The 7,742-nt window shown below is 40.4% G+C and overlaps 1 long non-coding RNA gene across 1 annotated transcript in view; it reads left to right on the top strand.

Annotated features, from left to right (window-relative positions):
* Positions 1–2,434: 2,434 nt before the first annotated feature.
* Positions 2,435–7,742, top strand: part of LOC117974759 (uncharacterized) — a 30,858-nt gene continuing 25,550 nt past the window's right edge. The window contains exons 1-2 of the long non-coding RNA XR_004664901.3: positions 2,435–2,661; positions 7,439–7,653. This is a non-coding gene — a long non-coding RNA (uncharacterized LOC117974759). The remainder of the gene's footprint in view (positions 2,662–7,438; positions 7,654–7,742) is intronic.

Raw genomic sequence — 7,742 nt, 5'->3', positions numbered from 1 at the left:
AATCATTCTCTCTTCTCTTCCTTGTGGTTGTGAACCCATTTATGTGTTACTTGAAGATACATTTTTTTTTCTTTTTTGAAGTTATAGATCTGTGTTCTGCCATCTTTACTTTCTTTAGCTGTTTGCCTCTTCCTGGGGAGTTGAAAATATACCTGGGCTCTCTCATTTTTGGCAAAGATGAGTTAGCCCTCCATCCTCCTTACAACTAAAAAAACATGGATGTAACAAAACAAATAGATTGTAAAATGCAGAACGAGAGTAGATTGCCTAGGGACCTCTTGACTCGAGGAATGACATGGCAGCTGATCATGTGGTTTTTATTGTTGCCTCCCATATATTTCCTAAAGGGAGCTTCAAAGATCTCCATCCCAGAGCCACCAACAGGTTTGTTGTCCATAGCTAAAGGACTGAGAAAAAGGTAGCCTAACAACAGAAAACTATTTTGGCAATACCTGCCATATGCCAAATAAACACCAATAAATGCATTGCATTCCTCCCTGCAGTTTCAGTGGAACTGAACAGAAAGCTGGTGTCCCTTGACATCCTCCTACCCTGTGGAAGTAAGTTCAAGTTGTGATATGCAGATTCCTCTGCTGTCAGCAGACAAAGTAGAGACCTAATCTATCCCTTTCCAGGTAGAAGTCCTACTTGCAGATAGTCCTTCTATCTGTCTGGTGGAAGCAGACTGTGCTCTGATATTACCCCCAAGCCAACAGGGTCGGATGGTAAGCTGAGACTTCACACCCACCCAGCAACAATGAGACATAATGAGGAGATGCAAGGAGATAGTCACCACTATACTTCACCATTCACCCTCAGGATTCATGGAGCCCAGCCAGTAGCTGAGCCTTCATGTTCTCCTGGCATCCATGAGACTATACAAGGTGGTATGAGTTGAGGCTAGTCTACCAGCACTCCACTGTCACCTCACTTTTGGTGTCACAGGAGCCCTATGGAGCCCAAACTTCCACACCTACCTGGAGGCAATGAGGCCAAACAGGGCAGTATGAAGCAGAGCTAGTTGGCACTCTGGTTCCTCTGCCTACCCCAGTGTCAGTGGGTCCCAGTGGGGAGCTGAGCCTATAGTGTTCAAGAACATTGAACAATGCAATGCACATGAAGTAGGCTGATCAATATTCTTCTCTCCCCATCCTGTGCAGAGCTGAGCATACACTTCCACCTGGATCAGTAAAGAAAAATGAGGTGATGGATGGTGGGCTAAAAGTTGGCATTTTTTCCCCAAAATGGAAGAACCCAGGTATTTTTTTGACTCCCCAGGGAGTGACAAACAGCTAAAGGCAATAAAGATGGCAGAACACAAATACACATACATTGTTGTAATTTCATGCCAGTAACTTTTGTTGTGCCCTGGAAGAAGTGTGGTGCTTTAATAAATCCTGAAATACGTGGCATTGACGTTGTGATTAGGTGGCAGGCAGAAGCCTGGCAAGGCTCAAGGAGGTTGCCAGCAAGGGCACAAAGACCTGAAGGTTGTGGCAGAAACTGTCATTGCAGTAACATGGAAAAGAGGAAACACAGCCAATAAACTCAATGGTATAGTAAGGAGATTTCCACGCAGAGAGCTCAAGAAACTGTGGATTTTTCTAGCTGCTTATAATAAAATGTAGGAAGACAGAAAATAAACTATTCAGTCTTAAAGTTGGATTTAAAGGAAAAGTAGAGGCTCCAGATATTCTTTCTAGCCAGCAGAAGGTTCTCAAAGTAAGAAATATCCTATGGCAAAGATCAAATTCAGGGTGTTACCTAGAAAAAATAAAGCTGAAAATATGGCTAGTAAAATCCCTTATTAAAATCTTAGAAACATTTAAATCAGCACCTCAAAGACTCTTTCAAGAAGACCAAATGTCTTCTAATGATAGTATATGTATGCTTCACACATTCTCTCCAGTAAGTAATAGGAGAATTCCAAGGTCATTGTTCTACAACCACTCTGAAGAAGACCCAGGGAGAGAATCTATTCTGAAAAGATTTGTGGGTGTGGTTTTGTTTAATAGTGTGGAATATAAATCAACTTGTAAGAAGCCCAAAAAGTCTTTAAAAGAATTATAACAGCTTGGAGAGAAAAGGATAGGGACATTACAAATTAAAAAGTAGCCTTTGGGCTCTTGAATGTCTATAAGTAAGAAGCAGGTTGAGAAAATTACTTAACTGCAAACATAAGCTATTTCTGTGGGAAGGAAAGCAGACCAGAGGGCAGAGCCAAGAGATGACAGAGTGATTCCCAGGGAGTTATTACTTGTCCTTAGTCAAGGAACTGGCCTCATGTGCCCTGCTTGTCTCTAAATTGTGTGGATCAATTATTGTGTACCTTCTACCTGTCCCTGTTTTTGAACAGGAATTACGATGCTTGTTCAGCTAATGTACATTTGGCGTGTGTAGAGCTAATAATTTGTCTTTCTTGTTTATAGGTTTTTAGATCAAAAAGAATTGTACTCAAGGAATTGAAGCTATGGAGCCTCTGCCACATCTGGACCTGATTTTGATGACAAGATCCTGTACCTCAAGCCCGAGACTAATTTCATAATTTGATGAATCTTTTTGGAGAGTCATGGGAGGAATGTAAACAATTTGTGGCCAAAGGAGAATTATGGTAGTTTGAAGATGTGGATACAAATTATTTGACATTCTTCTCATAGAAAGGTGATGCTTATGTCTCCACTCCTTGAAAACAAGCTGGCTTGTGACTTTGACCTACAGTGTATGGTGGGAGTGATGCTAGCATCAGGAAACCTACTTGCTACAGACCCAACAACATGCAATGATCAGATCCCAATTTAGACTGTAAAAAGACCAATATCAGAGACTAAGAACTGAGATCAAACATACCTTCTTCCTGTACCAAACAGTTCTGGGGCCAAATATTGTCTACTGTCTCTATGCTAACTAGTACTGAAACAAGGCAAAATTAACTACTTAGCCGCTTGTTCCAGGAAATACCTGCTCTCGGAAGAAATAAGTTAACCCACCTGTATTAGTCTGTTTTCTGCTGCCATAACAGAACATTACAGACTAGATAATTACTTTGAAAAGTTTATTTGACCCACAGTTCTGGAAGCTAGGAAATCCAAGAGGATGGCACTGGTGTCTGGTGAGGGTCATGTTATAGTGGAGGAGTGGAGGATGGAAGCAAACACATGAGACAGAGAGAGAAATCAGGCCAGACTTACTTCTCTAACAAACCCCATCTCAATAACTAACTCATTCCTATGATAATAGCATTAATTATCTCATGAGAGCCCTCATAACCTAATTACCTCTTAAAGACCCCACATCAATAAAATATCAACATGAGTTTTGGAGGGGACATATATTTAAATAATAGCACCAACTAAAGAGCTTACTTACCTTGCTCATCAAGACTTTCTTCAAGACTTTCATCGTGTTGTTTCTATCTACCCCAAACTATTATTTCATACCCTTTGTTCCATCCCAACTAATTTTAGATGCTACGGTCTGAATGTTGAAATTCATGTATTGAAACCTAGTCACCAATTTATGGTATTAGGAGATTGTCCTTTGGGAGGTGATTGAGCCACAAGGGCTTCACTCTCATTAATGGAATTAGTGTTCTTCTAAAAGAGGCTGCAGAGAGCTGCGTTTTCTCCTCCATTGTGTGTGAAGGCAGTGAGAATTTGTTTGCAATGAATCAGGAAGTGGGCCCTCACCAGACACCAGCTCTTTGATCTTAGATTTTCCAACCTACAGAACTGTGAGAAATGAATTTCTGTGGTTTATACCACCAACTTAGGGTATTTTGTTATAGCAGCCAGAACAGATGAAGGAACTCCACCTTGCCTTAAAATGACTCATTTCAGGCCCCGAAATCCCATAAACACTTTCCCTTGATGTCTTCCTTTTGAGATACTATTAATATTCTGTCAAGGTAGTAGTCTGCTTTAATATAATCAGCTAGTTTTTTTTTTTTAACCAATAGGTTTTTCTGGTGGGTTTGTGTGTGTGTGTGTGTGTGTGTGTGTGTGTAGCTAATAGTCAACATCACCTTATCAAGAACAACTCTCTGAATATTAACTTACTTAGGACGTTTGTCTAGGGAGATGTTGATTGTGTGGATGAGTTTAATCTTATTAATGCTCCACATGGGTATTCTAAGGCTGAGTCAAGGCATTTTTCTAACATAACATGACAGCATTAAATGATCCATTTCTAGTGTGTTTTTATTCCACACCATACATTTGTAGACCTAGGACTACAAACATTATCTACGTCATTATAATCACATTTTTGGTCCTTTCTAACTCATTATTCACAGGATGTTCCTGGAACCAGGACCTATATTAACACTAATACTGTCATAAAAATAATCCACGATTGCAATTTACATGTTCACAAAATACTACTCTTTTGTAAACAAAGTAAATTTTCTAACTGTAATTGAACATCAAATTCAAGGCCAGATTCCCTAAGGTCAATTCAATTACAATTTACACAGTTAATGGAGTAACTTAAAGCACACATACATTTACACACATTCATACATACTTCTTTCAAAACTGTACTCAGAAAAACACTTTCCTGCTTACCACTGAAGGCATATATCGCTACTGGCATCTAGGCATTTTTGTTTGGGTAATCTACCTGAGTAAGGCAAGGCTTTTAATGGATGAGAATAAATGACTGTGTCAAGCTAAAAGTTTCAAGATCTTTCAAGTTTCATAAAAATGAATCTTTAAGTGTTCTCAGAATGCAAAATTGGAGCTGCAATTGGATATCAAATCAGTTGCAAAAAGTGTGCAGCAGCTGTTGCTCAAGTTGAGACTCAGCTTGCAGTTTTGCAAAGAAGTTTCAGGAATAGTTTGTTTGGCCTTGTCCCATCTTCTGAAATAATCTGATCAGGCATGAATTTCTTAAAAGGCTGCCAATTTGGTAGTGAGAATTTGCTCATACTTCTCCTGAACTTTACCTTCACAGCCTCTTAAGAGATGCTCACATATTAGTCCAACTCATGGGAGCATAAAGACGGCTGGTCCCTCTTCATCAGGTTTGGAGGAATCTGATGAATTTTAGGTGCCATTATTGCTGAGAAGGGAATCATATTCTTTTAAATACAAACTTCACAGTGATTAAAAACAAAAATTATAAACAAGCAACTCCTAATTGTTTCCATTTCTGATAATGGTTTTATTCCTCTTATCTGAAAAAATGCACTCCAGGGTGGGTTGAATGGTGTCACTTGCTGCCAGCAGGGTTGGTTGCTGTGACATGGTAGCTGTGGGTGGGGTCCAAGGTGACAAGAGAGACTTCCAGACCTAGCTGAATCACTTCCACTCCAAGGTCCACGTAATCCACATCATCCCATGTCCTGTTTCTGAGGGTCAGAGACTCAGTGGACATTCCTGACCCACTGCTCCTTAGTGGGGCTCGAGATCCCGATTTTATAATTTTTTAAAAAAAGGAAAACAAAAATAAAACCAAAAATAAACAATCACTCGTTCTCTACTTACATGCAGTGACTGACTCTCATTTAGCTTGATTTGCCCAATTTATTCATATCAATTAATTGGATAATGAGTCACCAACAGTCTTTAGGTTTTACAGAACCATTATCCTCATTTCCTAATTTACTTCCAGGGAAATTATATATGTAAACATTTTCTCAAAAACGGGGGAGTGTATCCATTTTTCAATATATACAAATCATTATTTTTTCATTCCAACTCCTATCTCAAAATATGCAAATGTTTCCTGAAGTTCTCTTAGGATATTTGTCTATTTATAGCTCCCCTTCCCCTCTATTTAACACTGTTTTGAGGTGCTGTTTCTAAAATGCAAATCTGACTCCTCCAGGCACACTTCCAGGTTTAAAAGTCTTCGCAGCTTTCTATCACCTTTAAAACAAGATCCCAAGTGTCCTCCCTGCTCTGGGCCCTGACCAGGTCTGTCCACCACCCGGCACGCATCTTTAAACTTGCATTTTTCTGACTTGCATTTTCTTCCCTCACCCCCTGGCTCGTTCACAAACTGCTCCCATTGTTTACATTGCTTTTTACCATGGGTTCTCCTGGCACATGTTTATCTAGTGGCTGGTTCATTCTTCTCTGGGGCCCCAAATCTTCTTAGCAGTGGTTCCAGATTACCTCTTCTTCAGTGTTTCTCGGTAGTTTAGGTGTCCCTCTTCTGAGGTCCTCTCTCAGAATTGCCACGCTGTGTGGCCATCACTGACTTAGTTTTCCATCTCTCCTTCCTCACAAGAAGCTCTTTCAAGACAGGAACCGCCTTTTCTTTGTGAATGCTCAGAATTCCACTAGTGCCAGGCACAAAGGGAGCTCTCAGCTTCTCTGTTGAGTGAATGAAATGAATGCATGAGGGGTTCTAAAGAACTGTGTGGCCTTTCACAAGCAATGTCCTCCGTTACAGAGGGGGTAGGACTGCCTTTCTTTCTACTCTTGGGGAAAGCTCTGTGCCATCAAACTTCAGATATTTCAAAGTCAGTGCTGTTAGGAGAAAATATTCCACTGGAGCCTAGAAAGCTGCAAGAGGTAACAGGCTTGCCAGAGAAAGGGTCCCGTTCATCCTGGATCATGTCTGGCTCTTGGTAAAAAGACACAAGGTGACTGTCTTTTTTATTCTTTTTTAGTGAATCTTTTTTTATTCTTTTTTAGTGAATCTTTATTAGTTTAGCAAATAATTTTTGAGCACTATGTGCCTGGCACTGGGGATTCAATAACAAACAAGCTATATGTGATCTGTCTTCACCAAGTTGAAATGGATCATGAGTGAAAAACATTAAATTCTCAAACGAATGACTGCTAAGTTCCAGGCAACTGGGGTAAAGGTTGTGAAGGAGATGCAGAGTATCCTGAGAAGCTGCAAATTTTAGTTTTTGTAGATACATGAGCCACATTTCTTCATTCCAAGAAAATATTTTATTAATATGTTCAACCTGATCTGTTGGGACAGTAAAGACTTCTCCAAGAAAGGCCTATGAATTAATTTAAGGACGGTGGGTGGGCAAAATGAATTTAGGAACAGCATGCACAGAAGCCCCGCAAAAGAGAATGGAAACAAGGATATTATCCCTGGAGTGTGGTGAATAAGGAGTAAAGTCAGAGGGGGTAGGGCTTGGTGATGCCCCTTCGTAATCACTTGCTGACTCACTGAACAAGTCTTGATCACTCAAGCCCTTGCCGCGTTTGCAATAAAGTCTTGCAGATTTAATCCATAGACAAATGGAAAGCTTCTGAAGGTTTTCAGCAGAGGAGTTGCAAGTTTGCATTATGCTCATTTAAAAGTATTGTTCTGGCTATTGTTTGGAGTGAAGGAGCAGAGAAGGTGGGTAGGTCATTAAGGCAGCAAATTTATCCAGACAGTCTCTGAACGTGCCTGTGATTGAGTGTGTATGGTAGGACTTTCTGTTCAAGTTTCCTCAGTGATATGTAATATGGTTCTTGCTCTCAAGGTAACTCCATAGCTGGGAGCCAAGTCTCGAAGCCCCATGAGGGGAAGTGGATACATCTCAGAATTGGGTTTCCTGATACACACGACTGCATCCTTCATCTGCCAGGCCCTGGCATTGTTTACTGGAGAAGATGTCATAGGAAATTGGGCTATGTCATTGAGCCACTGGAGTCACACATGAACAGCCATTTGGAGATTCTGGAATTGATGGTTCAGGTGGAGTACCCCTTATCTGAAATGCTTGGGAACAGAAGCATTTCGGATTTGGGATTTTTTCATATTTTGAAATTTTTGCATCCTATACT

This window comes from Pan paniscus, chromosome 1 (genome assembly GCF_029289425.2).
Source record: "Pan paniscus chromosome 1, NHGRI_mPanPan1-v2.0_pri, whole genome shotgun sequence".
Lineage (NCBI taxonomy): Eukaryota > Metazoa > Chordata > Mammalia > Primates > Hominidae > Pan > Pan paniscus.
Note: the sequence above shows the minus strand (reverse complement) of the source record. Positions and strands in the feature narration are given on the sequence as shown.